Raw genomic sequence first — 20574 nt, 5'->3', positions numbered from 1 at the left:
GCAATCAGGAAATCCACTTTAGGCACATGACCAGTCAGTACTCCAGCACCCTCTAAGAAAAACAGTAAACATAGTGTGAAGCAATGTAAGCATGTATGTGAAATTTGGCCTCACACTAAATCCAACTTCATGGTTAACTATATTAAAACAAATTGCCAAACTGCCAATGCTTTTTTACTTTAATCAAGACTAAGAGCTTTAACTATGAAAATGTTAATTAGCCAAATGTTTCCAATTCTTTATGAGGTTTTAAAGAATATTTTATTTAAACTTTTTCCACATCTTTCTCCCCTACTTAATGGTTCCTTACTACATTGTTTCATAAATAACCTTTTCAAATCTGTAATTTGAACTAACTTTTAGATAACTTCTGAATTAGACAAAATTTATTCCTTTTTTCACTAACAACAAAACCCTTTCTGGCACATTTTGTATACCGAATTACGTGTTAACTAGAATGTTATCCTTAGTAACCTAAAACTTTAGTGAAACCCTAAAAAGCAAGAAATTCTGAACTGTCAGAAATGGGCATTTATAGATAAGAACAATTCCACAATTTTAGAAACACATTTCCCCATATCACAAACCTTTCTTAATTGGAAATAACCCAGATATTAAATGAACATCAAAAATAACTTTAAGATTTTAATTTACACAAAAAGTTTACCTAAAACATGTATCTCATTCACTGTAGTTAATTTTTACTTTTAACAAGGGAGACATGCGACATCAAGCAACATATATAAAATGAACATTGGTTTGGTACAGAAAGGTGGGACAACTCGAGGCAAGGAGGGGACTTGGGGGCTTTCAGATCACAGGTGGGAGACAAAGGGTTGCATTCTTTTGAGTTTCTGATTAGCCTTTCCAAAGGAAACAATCAGATATGCATTTATCTCAGTGAGACTTTGAATAGAAGGGGAGGCAGGCTCCCCATAAACAGCTCCCAGCTTGAATTAACACTGACATTTAAAAATATCTAACAAAGACTAACATAACATTCAGATAAAATGTATGCTGACAGTTCTGAAGGCCTTGCTATTTTTATTCCACCAATAACTTTAAAGCTAGCTTTTTTAGTAAAGTTATACTTAGGTCACGTGAACTTGAAAATTGACTTGAAAATAGACTTATTTGCTTAATTTATGAATGCTCTTTTACTTATAAGCTAATTTGGTAGACAAAACATATAACAATAAGTGTACACACGAACACATCTAGTCATGTATACACACACAAACAAAGATCCAATAGCTTGGAACCTTAGCCATGAGGTAGCAAGCTTGCCAGTTTTACTTTGCCCCAATAGATAATCCAAGGAAGGCTGTGAACCAAAATTTTGGGTAAAGCAGTCTCCATGGCAGTTTGATTTTCAAAAACTAAACCTCCCCAGACTCCAAGGAACACTGAGCCAAACAGTACCAAATGAGGGCATCACACGTTAACCATGCCCCCTGCTTAGAACAGCAGCACAAAGGCCTGGATACATGCAATGCCATCCCACTTTCCCATTAGACAGTAAACTTCAGATTCTAAACAATTTTGGGGCCAAGCAGCACTGCAACTGCGAGAAAAAATTATATGGAGGGCTTATTACTACACCTCAGAACCTCTGTGGAGAGCATCCTCTTTGGAGTTTGAGGTCTGGAGTATCCCCCAGAGCATCCTGCTGTGGGGTTCAATCTTAGAGTTCCAGACGTCTCTGGCCTTAGGTGGGCACTGGTGCCACTTCGCATGCATTCCCTCCAGAGCCTGCTATGTGCTTTCCTTTGGAACCTGGGTGTAATCCCCAACTTTTAGCATCTTTATAATTCAATAAGGCCACGCTTTCCCATGCTTCCTGTTCCATGAACTTTAATGATAGGAACTGGAGGCTGCGTGGGTTTCCTTTGTCTTTAGCCAGTTGAATAGTGGAAGGGAAGAATTTAGCATAAAAAAAGGTTTAAGTCATCTGAAACATGTGTGAATTTGCTCTGAGCTGCCCTGCACGTAGGGATCAGGGACCACGGGTGGAAAAGATTTTTAAAAAAATCATTCGCCCTTTGGGGCAGGGCAATTATTCCCATTCATTCCTTGGTCTTCAGGCAATACTGGGCAGTGACCCCAGTCAATTTGCCCTCAATTTTCAAGGAGCTATTAGGAAACAGCCGCTGAAAAACTGAAAAAGAAAGAGAGGAAAAGGAAAAATGAAAAAGACCCAGATTCCTTAAGCTAACCAACTGGTGGCAGTTAGGCTTCTTCACATGGAAATCCCTTAGTTTCACCGACTATGACCAGAAACCTGCAGTTGCTACCATGTTTAGGTGCTACCCATCAAGGGTTCTGAGTTGGAAAGGAAAAGAGAGAGAGAAAGAGATTCCCCTGTATGGAGCAGAAAGGAAAAGGAGAAAGGAGAAGAAAAAATCCTAAACTTTTGTAAGATACAACAAAACTTTCTGAGTTTCTCTTCAAAGGGTTTAGCCTGTTAACTTCCTTATCCTTTGTTCTGAAACTCAACTTTCTTGTTCTTCCTTGCCCCTAGTTACCATAAAGAGCCTACCCTCTTCCCGTCAGCTCTAATCAATAACTCATATCTGTTCCCTTGGTTAACTGTACCCATTGTTCCCCAGGAACTGCACATCTCACATGCTCCACTTCTGTACCTTATGTCCCCCTCCCCTTCTATATTTAGGAAAATATGTACAAGTAGTCAATTGGGTCAGCTCAGATTGTGCGGTCTGACCCCAGTCCATGGAGGAGTGACACAGAGATAGGGACTGCCTTAGGGATAAAAACCCCCTGGTCTCCTTTGTTCTATGTGCTCTTGTGATCTTGATCGACGCAAGTGCCACCCTCCTGCAGAAGTAAATTGCCTTGCTGAGAGAATTAAACTTTTGCCCGAGTGATGGTTTTACTTCGTCGCACTGAGCATTTATTCCTGGAGCATTTTATATCCAACAATTCTGGGGGCTCATCCGGGATCCCCATTCTCCTTCGGGAAGGGGTCTTCGGTCACCCTACCCAAGGGAGACGCGTCCCACTGCCCTGTTGCAGTGGCCTCAGGGACGGGAGATCAAGATCCACCCATTGTGACGAATAAACCCAGATTCTCAGCAACGCGGGGAAGAAAGGCTTGAAATACTGTGGCGACCAGGTAAACTCTGAGCACAGACCAATGTAGGAAACATCATAGGGTTGACAAAGTACTTCTTTGGTGGTCTCAGTGGGCGGGGGGTCGGGGCATTCTGGAGGTTGAAAGTGTGTGAATGGTAACAAGCACTACTGCTCTGCGGAGTGAGTGAGTCCAATGTGAGGTTCCGTGGTCATCTCATATGGCTTAGGGTGGCCCTTCGGGGGCCCCGTCAGGGGTTTATACTGACCCGCCATCACTGCTAAGAGGAACCTGAAACATTCCCGCGAGGGAAGCAGCCAGAGCCGACGAAGCGAAAGAAGGGTGCGGGGAACTTCCAGCAGGTGGAGCTAAAGGATAGGCGAATTGAACCTTAGCAAAGCTTCCAGCGAAGAGTACGCAAAAGACCCCCTAATATGAGGGGTTGAGCCACAAGGAACCCCCCAAATAGGCAAGAGACACCTAATATGAGGGGTTGAGCTACAGCAACCCCTCTAGGCAAGAGATTCATAAAACGAGGGATTGAGCCTAGCCAGGACTCAGTATGGGAAATATTACAAGCAAAAAAGATAAAGTTAGCAACAAAGATATCACCCCGATAGTCCCCTAGGTCTCATGTTAAAACATTGGAAAGATAGTGAAAAGACTAAACATAGGAAAAAGCAACAAATGAGTCCATCTGGACTCAAGAACCAATCCTTGAACCTTTAGTTTTCTGGCCAGAATTTGGGTCGAATGAGGAATGGATTTGTGAGCTTCTAATAGAAAATGTTGCTAGTAGAAGACCTGCCTCCCGAAAGGAAATAGATTATGCCCTATGTTGGTGGCAAGGACTTGTGCCTTCTCCTCCTCCAAGGATTGAAAGGAGCAAGTCAAAAACTAATCTTTGGAGGAAAATTAGTTGCACACGCACCCCATTAAGATAGAACCATCTTGAATGAAAAAGACAGTGAAGGAACGGGCTCAGCGGATCCTAGCAAAAAGAACAGCAAGCAGGATCGCCTAGACCATCCCCCACGTAATACACCCAACCCTTACCCTCAGGCATCGCCCCATAAGTCTGTTCTTCCCCAGCCTAAGTCCCCCTCCCTGAAAGAACTCCAAACTCCTAATTCGCCAGGTGTCTTTTGCTGGGCTAGCAACATCAAGGATCCGCCGCAACATGTAGTCGGTGTTGTCCCGCCCATAGTGCGCCCCTGCAGCAGGCAAAGCCGGTGCTCCTGCCCCTCAGCTGGTCCAGGGTCCTGGCACCGTATCGACGGCGGCTCTGCAGGACACACAGACTGGGCCGCAGCCTGTGCTCCAGGCAGACTGCCTTATAGGACATTTGCCTTACTTTTGCCGAGGCCGAGTAATACAGGGCTTCAGCAATGGCTCTAAGCAGCTAGGCATCCCCGCAGCTAAGTTTCCTGAGCAAGTAGTAGATAATCTTTCAGCTGATATATCCACTAGCATTTATTATGGTCAGGCCAGTGTTAAAAGTGAAAATATCCACCAGAAAAGAACTTAGATTCTTTAAGGTCACTTATATTAAAATGTACCACCAGAAAAGTATTAAAAGTGTATAAGTATGAGGCTATTCTATTAAAAAGGATGGTTTAATATTAACTATTGATAATTCACTTCACCTAACAAGTTTATTAATGAGAGATCCAAATCTAAAAAGAAAGCACACATGTTTAGATTTAGCTGATTACCATACAAATGTCTGGCCGAACTTAAGAGAAATCCCTTTCAAAAGTGATTAAGGGAAAAAGGACTCAACGGTTGTTCAGTAATTCATAGAGAAGTTCGTAGAGAAATAAAGTCACACACACACACAAAATTTTGTCTAATAATTAGTCTCGCCAAGTTTGTAAGCTGTTTGCACTTAGTCAAGCTTTAAGGTACTGCAGGAACTGGAAAGAACCATCTATGCTAATTCTAAATACGCCTTTATGGTGGCTCATTCATTTAGAAAATTTCAGACTGACTTAATAGTAAAAGTCAAAGTCTTGTTTATGAGGAGTTAATCACCCAAGTGTTAAATAACCTTCAGTTACCAGAAAAGAAAAAAATTAGCTATTGTCCATGTCCCCAGGCACCAAAAAGCCTGTCTTTCAAGAGTCAAGAAAATAACCTAGCAAATCAGCTAAGCTGGACCAGCTGCCGTTTCTCCTGTAGGCACTAAAGGGAACTCAGAGAAATGTTATTCAAACCTCTTATGAAGGAAGTCCTATCCCACATACATTAGAGGACCCATTAAAGACCCCAAGCCATGTGTAGCACAAAGTTTATACGTATATAGGAATTTATACCCTTAGCCAAACAAGTCTAGAGACTTGGTTGCCATAAATCAAATGTCTTCTGTCTTCCTATTACTCTAGTAAGAATCCAAACTACCTCTCAAAGCAATCCACTGCCAACATTCGTACATACTTGGTTTATCTTCCACTTTCTCTTCCCCTAGAACTCACAATTTTCCAGTACAGGCACCACCCCTAGAGTTTTCAGTACCTCAACACAAGCCTGAGGAGCTGGCATAGTGCTTCTAACCCCTGAAACTGCAGTTCAAACAGCAAGAAAAGATGGACCCATCATACCCAAGTCAAGAAAGCACTGCCATCTCGAAGTCGCGGAAACCCCCCCTCAAACTAAGGTTAAGAAAAGTTTAACACTCTTTTATGTATTCTATTACCCTTTCTTCTTTCCTCATTCTATTGCTGACCTTGTTAGCAATGTAACTAGGTCAGACACACCCCAAATCATTACCTTTGATGCATGCCTTGTCATGCCTTGCCAAAAGGACGAATACTGGCAAAGATATGTCTCTACTTTAGAAAAATACCTCTGCCCCTTCAAAGAAGTCACTGAGCCCGCGCCTTGCTTGTGGCAGGGGTACCAATGCACCCCAAGTTGGGAGATATGTTCTCAATGGGCAGATGTCATCCTAACTACCAGAGAACATGGCAGGACCTTCCCAGAAGGCTGTGCTGACCTAAAATCTTACCTTCGCCTTACCAAAGGAACCACACCCTCTAATTGTCAACTTGACTATTGTAACCCAGTAACTATCTCTATTAATGTCCCTACCTCCACCAACCATGCGCCTCCTTTAGAATGCTTGTATTTCTTAGGAGCAGAGGCCAATGGATATGACCATATAGGCTTCTTTAAAATATGCTTTATTGATTCCCCTTCTTCTTCTCCATCTGAACCTATTACCCTACCTAACAACAATGCCAAAGTAAATATTGTAGAAGTAAAAGATTTAAGACAAACCCTAACAATTGAAACAGGATATCAAGATGTAAATGCCTGGTTGGAATGGATTCAATATTCCATCTGCATGTTAAACAAAAGCAATTGTTATGCTTGTGCGCGTGGCAGACCAGAGGCCCAGATTGTCCCCTTTCCACTAGGATGGTTCTTCAATCGACCAGGCATGGGCTGTATGGTAGCTGTTTTCCAGGATTCCACAGCCTGGGGCAACAAATCATGCCAAGCTGTCTCTCTGCTATATCCCAAAGTCCAACACCCTAAGGGTCAGCCCCCAAGGGCCATCCAGCTTCCGTCTTCCAACATCAATTTCACCTCGTATTTCTCACGGGGAGAATTTGGCGTTCCTTGGAGGCTTAACGGGATGCAGTGAGCTTAAGTCCTTCCAAGAGCTTACCCATCAGTCTGCCGTTAGTCATCCTCGAGCAGATGTATAGTGGTATTGTGGTGGACCTGTACTGGACACTCTACCAAGTAACTGGAGCAGCACTTGTGCTCTTGTCCAATTGGCTATCCCTTTCACCCTGGTATTTCATCAACCAGAAAAAGAAAAACCATAACACTGAAAAATAAGAGGAGCCCCTTATGGGTCTTTTTACTCTCAAGTTTACAGAGATGCCACTGGGGTCCCAGGGGGAGTGCCTGACAGGTTCAAGGCCCAAGACCAAATAGTTGCAGGATTTGAATCCATATTTCCATGGGTAACTATTAATAAAAATGTAGCTTGGATAAATTACATCTATTATAATCAGCAGCGGTTTATTAATTACACCAGGGATGCTATCAAAGGAATAGTTGACCAATTAGGGCCTACTAGTCAAATGGCTTGGGAAAACAGAATAGCTCTAGACATATTAGCCAAAAAAGGTGGAGTTTGTGTTATGATTAAAACCCAATGTTGTACCTTCATCCCAAGCAACACTGTCCCCGATGGGAGCATAACAAAGGCCTTGCAAGGACTTACCACTTTATGCAATGAATTAACTACAAATTCTGGAGTCGATGACCCCATTTCAGGATGGCTAGGAAAGTGATTCGGTAAATGGAAAGGAATTATGGTCTCAATTCTTATTTCCCTTGCAGTCATAATAGGCGTACGCATTCTCGTTGGGTGTTGTGTTATACCATGCATCCGTGGGTTAATACAAAGGATTGTACAAACAGCACTTACTAAAGCCTCCCTTAGTTCTCCTCCACCTTATTCAAGTCAGCTCTTCCTTTTAGAAGATCAAATCAAATGGCAAAGCCAAGACATGTTAAAAAAGTTTGAAGAGAAGGAATCATAAGAAAATTAAAAGGGAGGAATTGTAAGATACAATAAATCTTTCTGAGTTTCTCTTCAAAGGGTTTAGCCTGTTAACTTCCTTATCCTTTGTTCTCAAACTCAACTTTCTTGTTCTTCCTTGCCCCCTAGTTACTGTAAACAGCCTCTTCCCATCAGTTCTAATCAATAATTCACATCTGTTCCCTTGGTTACCTGCACCCATTGTTCCCCCGAAACTGCACATCTCACGTGCTCCGCCTCTGTACCTTATGTCCCCCTCCCCTTCTATATTTAGGAAAATATGTACAAGTAGCCAGTTGGGTCAGCTCAGATTGTGTGGTCCGACCGCGGCCCACGGAGGAGTGACACAGAGAGAGGGACTGCATTAAGGATAAAACCCCCCTGGTCTCCTTTGTTCTATGTGCTCTTGTGATCTTGATTGACGCAAACGGTACCTTTCTGCAGAAGTAAATTGCCTTGCTGAGAGAATTAAATTTTTGCCTGAGTGGTGGTTTTACTTTATGGCACTGAGTATTTATTCCTGGAGCATTTTATATTCAACAATTCGGGCTTACCTCTTCCTCCTGGCTGGCTTACCAAAATATATTAACAGTGGAGGGGGTCCAGGTTCTTGGTGTCTTAAAGAAAGAATTGGATAACATGCACACACAAAGCAAGGAAGGGATGAAGGGATTTATTGAAAATGAAAGTACACTCCACAGTGTGGGAGCGGGCCTGAGCATAGAGGCTCAAAGGCCCTGTTACAGAGTTTTTGTGAGTTTAAATACCCTCTACTTGGGGTATTGCCTATGTAAATGAAGAGGATGAAGTAAAGTTTCAAAGTTATTTGGCCTACACCCTATGGAGAGGGTATTTCCTGTCATAGTTGAAGTGTGAATCGGTCTTATGTTCCCTGCCTCCAGTCCCTATTTTCCTGCCTCACTGGGATAAAGCCTACTTGATTGTGGTGAATAAGCTTTTTGATGTGCTGCTGGATTCAGTTTGCCTGTATTTTGTTGAGGATTTTTGCATCGATGTTCATCAAGGATATTGGCCTGAAGTTTTCTTTTATTGCTGTGTCTCTGCCAGGTTTAGGTATCAGGATGCTGCTGGCCTCATAGAATGAGTTATGGAAAGCCCCTCCTCTTCAATGTTTTGGAATAGTTTCAGTAGAAATGGTACCAGCTGTTTTCTGAACATCTGGTAGAATTTGGCTGTGAATCCATCTTTCATTTGGTAGGCTATTTATTACAAATTCAATTCAGAGCTCATTATCATTGTGGTATAATAATATATTTGGTGTTTGTCCCAGGTTCCTGACACAGAGCTCTTTTAAAAATTTCCTGAATTATAGGAATGTCTTTTGTTATTCATAACAAGCCCTTTCAATCACACCTGAGTTTATGCTAACGAGGTGACTTAAAATGGAGCCCCTAGGTAGCCACAGGATGTGGATGTACACCACAAAGACCAAGTAATTAGAGGGTTGGAGATTTCAGGCCTGCCAACAAACCTCTTGGAAGAGGGAATAAGAAGGGTTGTTACCAGAAAAACTGGTCCCCCATAATGGGGTCTATCCCTGTTTGGTACCGTGAAGCCAATACACAAAACCACAAGTGAGCATCAAAAAGCAGAGGCTTTCAAAATTGACAAATGGGATCCAATTAAACTAAAGAACTTTGGCACAGCAAAAGAAACTATCATCAGAGTGAACAGGCAACCTACAGAATGGGAGAAAATTTTTGCAATCTATCCATCTGACAAAGGGCTAATATCCGGAATCTACAAGGAACTTAAGCAAATTTACAAGAAAAAAACAACTCCATCAAAAAGTGGGCAAAGGATATGAACAGACACTTCTCAAAATAAGACATTTATGTGGCCAACAGACATATGAAAAAAATTTCATCAACACTGCTCATTAGAGAAATGCAAATCAAACCCACAATGAGATACCATCTCACGCCAATTAGAATGGTGATCATTAAAAAGTCAGGAAACAACAGATGTAGGCAAGGATGTGGAGAAATAGGAACGCTTTTACACTGTTGGTGGGAGTGTAAATTAGTTTAACCATTGTGGAAGACAGTGTGGCAGTTCCTCAAGGATCTAGAACCAGAAATACCATTTGACCCAGCAATCCCATTACTAGGTATATACCCAAAGGATTATAAATCAATCTACTATAAAGATACATGCACACATATGTTTATTGTGTGGAATAATAACTTGGAACCAACCCAAATGCCCACCAATGACAGACTGAATAAAGAAAATGTGGCACATATACACCATGAAATACTATGCAGCCATGAAAAAGGATGAGTTCATGTCCTTTGCAGAAACATGAGTGAAGCTGGAAACCATCATTCTCAGCAAACTAACACAGGAACAGAAAACCAAACGCTGCATGTTCTCACTCATTAGTGGGAGTTGAACAATGATAACACATGGCCACAGGGAGGGGAACATCACACACTGGGGCCTGTTGGGGGGTTGGGGGCTAGGGGAGGAATAGTATTAGGAGAAATACCTAATGTAGATGATGGGTTGATGGGTGCAGCAAACCACCCATCCTGGGCAACATAAATAAACATAATTTAAAAAAAATTAGCTAGGCAGGTTAGCATGCACCTGTAGTCGTAGCTACTCAGCAGGCTGAGGTGGGAGGATTTCTTGAGCCTAGGAGTTCAAGGTTAGACTGAGCTATGATTGCACCACTGCACTCCAGCCTAGATTATTAGATATGAGTTCTAAATTTCTCTTCAGAGAATCAATATTTCAGTATGTTTAATTCTTGCCTTCTACTTTTAAACTTAACTTCCTCATAAAGCAACATTTTTTGATTACCTGCTCCACCCTGACTCATTCCGATTACCTGCTCCACCTTGACTCATTCCAATTACCTGCTCCACCCTGACTCATTCTCCACCCTGACTCATTCTGATTTCCTGCTCTGCCACAACCATTTTTGCCACCAAACCACTCACCCCGTCACTCTCTTTAAGTTAGTCAATTGGAGTTAGTTTAGCCTGTGCAGTCTAACCCTAGCCAATAGGGGAACGACACAGCAGCAGGGCCCACGTGGGTCAGGGATAAGAACCCCTTTCCTTCCCTTGTCCAGGTGTGCACTCCCCATTGCTCCATCTGTAAGGGTGCACCCTTCTACAGGAGTAACTTGCCTTGCTAAGAATTAAAAAGAAAATTTTGTATTTGAGTGCTATTTCTTTTGTGGCACCAAAACTTTATTTATAACAAGATGACAGAGTGAGACCCTGTCTCTCTAAAAGTAAATGAATAAATAAGTAAATAGATTGTGAGAACAGATAAAATAAAGGTAAATAAATACACAAAAATTTTAAAAATGCAAAAAATGATATAAGTAGTTGTTTATTGCAGTGCTATCTATAATGTCAAAATATTGGTGATATCTTGCATGTCTATTGATAGAGGATTGGTTAAATAAGTTATGATACATCCATTTAGTGGACCACTAAGTATTGGTTAAACATGGTGATGTGTACCAGTCACTGAAAGGCAAAGAGTGTGTGGGGGTGGGAAGGAGTGTTGTTGTATACAAGGGGGTTGTGGGGTTGGGGGTGGGGGTGTGTGACGGTATACAAGGAAAGATTTTTGGAAATATGTTTACCAAAACGTTAACAGTGGTCACTTCTGTGTGGTGGGATTCAGAAGTGATTTTTAGTTTCTTAATACATTTCTATATTGTTTAAAGTTTCTACCATATCTATGAAGCATTTTTACAATCAAGAGACAACCATAAGAAATTTTTATTTTGAAAAAGTAATAGAGGTACTTTGATTATAGTATGATTGGACTTTGATTCAGTTATGAATAATAAGCTAGCCCACTCCCAATTATAAAGTACCTGGATAAATTAGTGTAAAACCTGTCTTTTCTCTTCAAGTCCCATATGTTCCCCTTTGTATGCCTCTGACTCCAAAGTGTTTACTAACCTGAGGTTGGGGGTGGGCATTGTGTGTTAAAGCATCTCACTTACTCATCTCCTTGTGCTGAAATGGGAACCTTTGATCCTGGATAATATTGCTACCAGAAACCACTTGATCAGGGCTGAAATGTATTGAATTCTCTAGAGGTTTGTTCAGCCATTGGCCTAAGCTCTCTAGATAAAGTTCTAAAAATTGTCTGAGTTCATACAGCAGTGTTGCCTCAGTGGATGGTACCCAAAATGCTAAAGTCAGTGTTATACCCCCTGTTCCCGTCATTGTCGTGGGTGTTGGCAGATTCCAGCACCAACGACATATGAGTGCTTTAAGACAAACGGTCCAAGCATCTCACAAAGTTACAGGACCAGGGCATGGTTTACCTTCAGGAGGAACCATGCAGGATCAGTTTTGAGGTTTATCAGCTCATTAACCCAGAACTACTGGTTCCCATTTTCCACAATGATTCAAGTGTCGGCTCACCTATTGGGTTATCTCTTTTTATTTTCTTGGTAATTTTTTCTGGGATCTGCTTTCTCTTCCAGGTCCCTGCCTTGGTAAGGACTTTTGTGGTTGAGTTCAAGTTGACAGGTTTCCTTAGCTTGGAATCTGAAGGGAGAGGTTCGCTTCTCATTCTTTTCATTTATCTTCACCACAGAAGACCCTATGCTCTACAGCTTTCTTCCCAGATCTGCATACTAGAGGGATGGACTTAGTGAAGACCTGAAAGATCCTCCTGTTACCAATTTACTCAGGGCAATAACTACTTATACACCTCTCCGTTGAACAAGAGAAACTCTCAAAACCTTTGCACTGAATAAATATGCTCCAAGAGAATTTTTTGTATCTTCTCTACAATGAAGAAGATGGCAGTTTTTAAAAATTTAAGTAAATAATAGTTTGTTCAAATTACTCCCCTCAGCAGCTACTCCACTACAAAAGAACTTCCTGCCAGTTTGAGTAAGTGTGTGGTAGCTCCACAGAGACAAGTAAATCTTGGTACACTGACTGAACTGTTTCGTGAGGCAGATCCTGGACCATTGTGATCCCACCCAGGCAATAGCCCATATAAGAAACCAGCAGAACTCATTAATCCATTCATTTAGGAAATATTTATTGTACACCTGCTATGTGGTCAGCACTGTTACAGGCACTGGGGAATACTGTAACTGCCCAATGAGTTATTCTTGCCTGCTTCCCAGATAGAGCCAATTTATCAAGACAGGGGAATTGCAATAGAGAAAGAGTTTAATACATGTAGAGTCAGCTAAACAGGATACCAGAGTTTTATTATTACTTAAATCAGCCTCCTCCAAACTTCAGAGACTAGGGTCTTTCAGGGATAGTTTGGCAGGCAGGAGGCTAGGGAATGGGTGCTGCTGATTGGTTGCAGATGGAAATATAGGGGTGTGAAGAACGGTCCTCCCGTGCTGAGTCCACTTCTGGGTGAAGGCCACAGGTTGGGGTAGTGGGTCTGGATGGAGTCATCTGATCATCAGAAATGCAAAAGCCTGAAAACACATCTCAATCTTAGGTTATACTATAGTGATGTTATTTACTAGAGTAATTGAGGAAGTTGCAAATCTTATGACCTCTAGAATAATGTCTGGTAATCTTTTATGCCTACATCTTAGCAGAATTCAGGCCCCCCTCATCCTCTTAACTGGGTGGCCCTTTCATTAGTTTTACAAAGGTAGTTTAGTTTTGGGAATGGCTATTATCATTTAAACTATAAACTAAATATCTCCCAAAGTTAGCTTGGCCCATGGCCAGGGAGTTTGGCAGTTAAAGGCAATATGTAGTTGGTTTGGTCAGATCTCTTTTACTGTTACAATTTTCTAACTGTTATAATTTTTGCAAAGGTGGTTTCAATCCCCTATTTTGGGTTTCACCACACCTTATTCTTAGGTGTGAGCTACGGAGATGGGAAAAGGCCAACAACTGCTCTAACTTCTTTCTGCTGACAGGGGGTGTTGTTGGGATAGGATTGGCTCCAGTGTAAGCGTAGTGAAACTGCTTTGTAGCTGTCTGGATGTATTCACAGCCTGGTTGGAGGTTGACAGCAAACTATAAGATAATGAGTCCTAATATAACGAGTGAAAGTCCTAGCTTCAGAAGTCCTTGTAGAATTTATCTAAAGCCCTAAGGGATCCAGGTGAATAGCTCTGAGAACCAGTCAGACACAGGGTCACTAGTTGAGAAAGATTTGTGTTAGAGGTTGTTGGTAGACAAATTGGGATGAACAGGAAAGAGTAAATTTAAATATACCATGCCATATCTTTTTTAGTCAGTTTTTAGTTCAGAGAATAGATCAGTTCAGTTAAACAGCTCTGTCCTATTTCAGGAGGTAGTATTGCAGATGGGCTGGGGCTCTATATGTGATGAAGGCAAACAGATTTTTAATATGAGACATTTCTATTGAAACAGAAGAAAAACAAAGGTTGGTGTGGGTCACAATTTATCCAGATGTTGGTCTCAAAGCATCTTTAGTTATATAGGAAGAAGGCAGTGGCAATCTGACACATTTTTTCTTGCCTGTATTACAAGGAATAAGCTTCAGCTTGCAGGGCCTCAGGAAAAAGGTAGTAGCAATTTCATTGAGTCCAAGTCAGAAAAATGGAAGAAAAATTGGAAAGCATGAGTTTGGAGACTTGTAGCTCAGAGAGACTTCAGGATTTAGTTCAAATTGCGAAAATAATAAAAACAACAACAACTAAAAACAGACAAGACTAGAATCTAACAGGTGTACTATAGTGTTTTTTTTTTCTTTTGTGTTTTTGAGACAGGGTCTCACTCTGTCGCCCAGGCTGGAGTGCAGCGGCATAATCTTGGTTCACTGCAACCTTCGCCTCCTGGGGTTCAAGTGATTCTCCTGCCTCAGTCTCCCAAGTAGCTGAGATTACAGGCACAAGCCACCACACCTGGTTAATTTTTTTTTGTATTTTTAGTAGAGACAGGGTTTCACCATGTTAGCCAGGCTGGTCTCAAACTGCTGACCTCAAGTGATCCACCTGCCTCAGCCTCTCAACATGCTGGAATCACAGGAATGAGCCACCACCTGACCTTATAGTATTTTTTGAAACATAGTTTTTCTCTCTCCAGTCCCCATTTTTACTAAAGACAAATCATAATTGGAAAAATTTATTTGCAAAATAAGTTTTAGTCTTATTATACTTTGCCTGGTTGTTTGCATAAAGGGCAACAATAATAATTATTTGACATGTAGGCACTTTTAATAAAATTGGCTTACTGGAACTGCTTTTTCATAAGGAATCTCAGCTTGGACTTTTAAAATCCTCGAGCTCAGCCATGGATTTATCTGTGCCTGCAAATATTTGTATTAATTAGTTGAATTCCTCTCCTCTCAGTCTCAAGATAACTAGGGGCTCCTGGGCCTGTCAGAAAGTGACATTCTTTACTTACCACAGGTCAGGAACCGTGTACAGGGACTGTATACACAAGGTATGAGGCCAGTTTTCCCAAGGGACTATTACCAGCTCTATAAGTCAACTTTGATTCCTTAAAGCAATCTGTTTATATCTGAAAGCATATCATTCCAGTCAAAGCCTTGGTAATATAACCCGTATCTCCAATTTTGTCCTGTTACAAAAGAAAACAGATTTTTATTGCAATTATGCAAATAACTATATTGCTAAAAGTTAAAAATACTCATGAATACTTTCCAAAGACTTATGTTCAAGAACACTTGTCAAGGCCAGGTGTAGTGGCTCACACCTGTAATTCCAGCACTTTGGGAGGCCAAGGTGAGTGGGTCATCTGAGGTCAGGAGTCTGAGACCAGCCTGACCAACATGCTGAAACCCCATCTCTCCTAAAAATACAAAAATTATCCAGGTATGGTTGTGGCCTCAGCTACTTGGGAGGCTGAAGCAGGAGAATTGCTTGAACCCAGGAGGTGGAAGTTGCAAGGAGCTGAGATCGTGCCATTGAACTCCAGCCTGGGCAACAAGAGCAAAGACTCCATCTCAAAAAAACAAAAAACAAAAAACAAAATAAACACTTGTCAGAGTCCTATAGATAAACTGCCTTTTGAAAAGGATCAAAATAAGATGACAATTGTCTGTGGATGACAAGTCTTAGTACAGCCACAGTTAAAGATGCAGTCAACAAGGAAATCTGGTCATCTTTGTGGCACATAATAATTTAATACAGCAGTCATAATTATTACTGATAGCATATACCAAGGCATATCAGAATTATAGGAATCATATAACTTTGAACACATACTAATAACATATGTATATGAATATAACCCAAGGAAAGTTAAATACCATTTTCTATTTGACAATGGTCCTTGTATGATTTTAATATACCAAATAAGCCGGGTATGTCTCTGTCTCTCTCTTTTTTTAAAAAAAAGTTAAGACAGAGTCTCTCTCTGGAATGCAATCGCATGATCTTGGCTCACTGCAATCTCTGCCTCCTGGATTCAAGTGATTCTCACGCATCAGCCTCCTGAGTAGCTGGGATTACAGACATACACCACCACACCTGGCTAATTTTTTGTAGTTTTAGTAGAGATGGAGTTTTGCCGTGTTGGCCAAGCTGGTCTCAAACTCCTGGCTTTAAGTGACCTGCCCACCTCGGCCTCCCAAAGTACTGGGATTGCAGGCATGAACTACCGTGCCCAGCCAAATATGTCTCTTTTGCACTTAAAAAGGTTAATGAGGCAAAAAAAAAAAAAAAAAAAAAAAGACATAATTTAGAATATTATTTTGGAAAGTTTGTCGAATATCAAAGGTTTAAAATAATTGATATCACAAAATAGGATCATGAGTCATTCATTTAGCTGAAGTAACAGCTCAAAAATGTTTTCTTTTCTTTCTTCTTTTTTTTTTTTCTTGAGATGGAGTTTCGCTCTTGTTGCCCAGGCTGGAGTGCAATAGTGCAATCTCGGCTCACTGCAACCTCTGCCTCCCAGGTTCAAGAGACTCTCCTGCCTTAGCCTCTTGAGTAGCTGGGATTACAGGCATGCACCACCACGCCTGGCTAATTTTGTATTTTCAGTAGAGACGGGGTGTCCCCATGTTGATCAGGCTGGTCTCGAACTCCTGACCTCAGGTGATCCACCTGCCTCAGCCTCCCAAAGTGCTGGGATTACAGGCGTGAACCACTGTGCCCCGCCTCAAAAATTTAAGAAAAGGCAAAAACCTTTACTTTGATAGAGAGGAGACAGATTTTCAAACAAGAGCCAATAAAGATGGCATGAGACAAATTGAATCTGTCTTTTCTCTCTCCCCTCTTTTTGTTCCTGTAGTTTACTCAAAGGCAGCATCAAGAAACCCTGTCCTCACAAAAAATAGAAAAATTAGCAGGGCGTGGTGGCATGTGCCTGTAGTTCCAGCTACTCGTGAGGCTGAAGTGGGAGGATCACCTGAGCCCGGGAGGTAGAGTTTGCAGTGAGCCATGATGGTACCACTGCACTCCAGCCTGGTGATAGAGTGAGATTCGGTCTCAAAAAGAAAAAAAAAAAAAAAAAAAAAAAAGATGGCCAGGAAAAGCAGACACCTTTACAGGTGGAGATTTCCTTAAGGATGTAAGTTAATTGGGTTACTGGCTTTAGGGTGGAGCCTTTTAAGGAACAGGGCCAGGAAGGCATGTAGTTGCTAGGGCCTGATAGGCGGGCATAGCTGGGTGGCAGAACAGATTCCCCAAAATTAAAGATCCCATTTTTACACAAAATCCTGAATCCCCAAAAGAGGGAAACACTATGGGATGAGACAGTACATAAAGTTCTTTTTATGGCCATGTGGGAGTGCTTTCTCCTAGTTTCCACCATCTGGAGGGTGGGAATTTTTGGGTTCATGTCATGGCTAGCCTTAAGAATTCTCTTGAGCAGTTAAAATCCTTTCCAAGCTCAAAAATGACTACGCTAGACTCCTTATGGGAAAAGTGATGGTGGCTTCCCCATGTTGTAACTCACTAGCTAAGGCTAGTGAGCTTTTACTAATCGTGGCCTGGGTTCAATTCCTGGATAGGGAATGAGCCCTTTCTGGATTGATATGTGTGCAGCTTTTGCTGTTTAGTGATTATTTTCCCCTCCAGGGACAGCTTCTTATATCCTGTCTTGAATTTGCCTTTCTCTGAGCTACTTTTGGGGCAATTCCAGATCTTGTAAAAATGACTTGCCATCTTATGCGTCTGTGGTTATTCGCAAGTTTAGTTAAGGCTTATTGGTTTCACATACGAAGTTACCTTTGGTAAAAAAAATTTGAAAAGACAGAAATATAGGCTGTTTGTCTCAGCTAAAATCTAGTAATAAAAGATTTAAAAGTATTTTCCTTTTGAGATCTGTGTTGTTAAAAATCAACTTAATTAAGGCCTGTATTTGGGTTATGTGCATACAGATACTGTTTTAGAGCCCCTGCTCTGCCTCTGTAAAAACTCAGTCAACAGAATTCTGTCTGATTCTCTCTTTCCTCCTGTCTGTTCCTTCTTCCTCTTGTATCTAATCTTTTTGACTTTTAGGGGGACCAGAAATTACATTGCATTATGAGAAAATTTTAACCTTGATTTATAATAGCTATATAAAACATATACTTTTAAAAATGTTTAATAGAAGTTGCCTAGAGTGAGTGATTATTACTACAGGGCGATACTCTTATCTTTGTTCATTTAAATAAGAAATGCATGCTCTTGGACACTTAGGAGCTATGGAATGGCAGAGTGAGATATGATTACAGAGTGGGCTGATTGGCATTATGTTGCACAGCAGCCTCAGGGAAACATCCTTTCAATGAGATATATTGTGGAACATTGCACTTTCTTGCTCTCTATAAATATATATGTCTGTCTATCTATCTATCTATCTATCTATCTATCTATCTATCTATCTATCTATCTAAATGAGAGTTTATTAAGTATTAACTCACACAATCACAAGGTCCCACAATAGGCCATCTACAAGCTGAGGAGCAAGGAGAGCCAATCCGAGTCCCAAAACTGAAGAACTTGGAGTTCAGTTCAAGGGCAGGAAGCATCCAGCATGGGAGAAAGATGTAGGCTGGGAGGCTAGGCCAGTCTCTCCTTTTCACATTTTTCTGCCTGCTTATATTCTAGCCATGCTGGCAGCTGATTAGATCATGCCCACCCAGATTAAGGGTAGGTCTGCCTTTCCCAGCCCACTGACTCAGATGTTAATCTCCTTTGGTAACACCCTCACAGACACACCCAGGATGAATACTTTGTATTCTTCAATCCAATCAAGTTGACACTTGGTATTAACCATCACAAGTCCACCCCTTGTCAACTTGAACTCATACACATCTCTTGAGATCATACATAATTTTCAAATAAAGACAATAGTAAGGTCATAATTATGCCTGACGTAATACAACTATCCTTCGTACAACCAGAAATGCACCAATTCCCAACCCAGATACTATTACATAAAATTAACAATACTTAAATGCCAATATGAAGTCAATAAATATTAGGGCACATGATAAAGGAAAAAGGAAATAAAATGGAGATATTTTCTTAATACAAGTGTATAAATGCACAAACATGTTTTTAAGAAAAGAAGGAAGAAATACTCATGACAATTACAGTCCTCGTTTCTGCAGCTGGTCACGTGGTTGTAGTTTGTTTTGATGACTACCTTCCTCTACTACCCATTCTGTATTCCCTTTGCCTTCAGCAAGCACCTCAACAGGTCATTTTTTTTTTTTCCTGGTGGAGTGACCCAAACCTTCGTTCTTGAAGTGTCTGGGCCATGTGTAGTCCTGCCTGGATTTAAGCTGTTGTAGTTTCCCATTGACCTTAATCACAGGGCACAGTAATACTAAGAGATGCTACTAAGAGATGCCCTAGTGGATCTCCTGTATTCCATGCATACTCTTCCTTACCTTTATTGCAGAGTAGTAGACTGATTGCATCTTGATAATCCGGGTCAATCACCCCAGTCAACACTGTAACTCTCTTCTTAGTCTGTTGACTTAAAGGTAGGAGGAGCCCAAAGTGTCCAGGTGGCAATCTTAACTTCCAGTTTAATGGAATCGTTGTTGTGTCTCCTGGTGGCAGTGTTCCTCCCTCTGGCACTAAGACCTCTAGGCCAGCAGAACGTAATGTCATGGGAACAGGAAGCAAAAATTTTGCTAGTGGATCACTAGGGGAGATGGTGAGTGGTGCCATTTCCACTTCCACTCCTTGATTCCTGGACCCGTGAATCCTGGCTATGGGAAAAACAGTACCATATATTGGACGCTAATTCAGAGCATACATGGCCTTCTGGAGAACTTTGCCCCAGCCCTGCAAAGTATTGTCACCTAGTTGGCATTGTAATTGTGAGTACAAAAGGCCATTCCACCGTTCTATCAATCCAGCTGCTTCAGGATGATGGGGAACATGGTAATACCAGCGAAATCCATGAGCATGAGCCCATTGCCTCACTTCTTTAGCCATAAAGTGAGTGCCTTGATCAGAGGCAATACTGTGTGGAATACCATGATGGTGGATAAAGCATTCCATGAGTCCATGGGTGGTAGTCTTGGCAGAAGCATTGCATGCAGGATAGGCAAACTCATATGTGGAGTAAGTGTCTATTCCAATGAGAACAACCCTCTGTCCTTGCCATGATGGAAAAGGTCCAGTATAATCAACCTGCCACCAGGTAGTTGGTTGATCACCCAGAGGAATGTTGCCATATCAAGGGCTCGGTGTTGGTCTCTGCTGCTGGCAAATTGGGCACTCAGCAGCGGATGTAGCCAGGTCAGCTTTGGTGAGTGGAAGTCCATGTTGCTGAACCCATGTGTAACCTCCATCCCTGCTACCATGGCCACTTTGTTCATGGGCCCATTGGGCGATGACAGGGGTGGCTGGGGAAAGAAGCTGAGTGGTGTCCACAGAACGGGTCATCCTATCCACACGATTGTTAAAATCCTCCTCTGCTGAGGTCACCCGTTGGTGAGCACTCACATGGGATACACAGTTTTTGACCACTCAGAGACGTCCATCCACATA

The 20574-nt window shown here is 41.6% G+C and overlaps 1 long non-coding RNA gene across 1 annotated transcript in view; it reads left to right on the top strand.

Annotated features, from left to right (window-relative positions):
• The first annotated feature begins 2962 nt into the window (after positions 1-2962).
• LOC139360762 (uncharacterized) overlaps positions 2963-20574 on the top strand; it is a 59687-nt gene continuing 42075 nt past the window's right edge. The window contains exons 1-2 of the long non-coding RNA XR_011618228.1: positions 2963-3133; positions 5559-5747. This is a non-coding gene — a long non-coding RNA (uncharacterized lncRNA). The remainder of the gene's footprint in view (positions 3134-5558; positions 5748-20574) is intronic.

The sequence above is a fragment of the Macaca nemestrina genome, chromosome X, assembly GCF_043159975.1.
Source record: "Macaca nemestrina isolate mMacNem1 chromosome X, mMacNem.hap1, whole genome shotgun sequence".
Taxonomy (NCBI): domain Eukaryota; kingdom Metazoa; phylum Chordata; class Mammalia; order Primates; family Cercopithecidae; genus Macaca; species Macaca nemestrina.
Note: the sequence above shows the minus strand (reverse complement) of the source record. Positions and strands in the feature narration are given on the sequence as shown.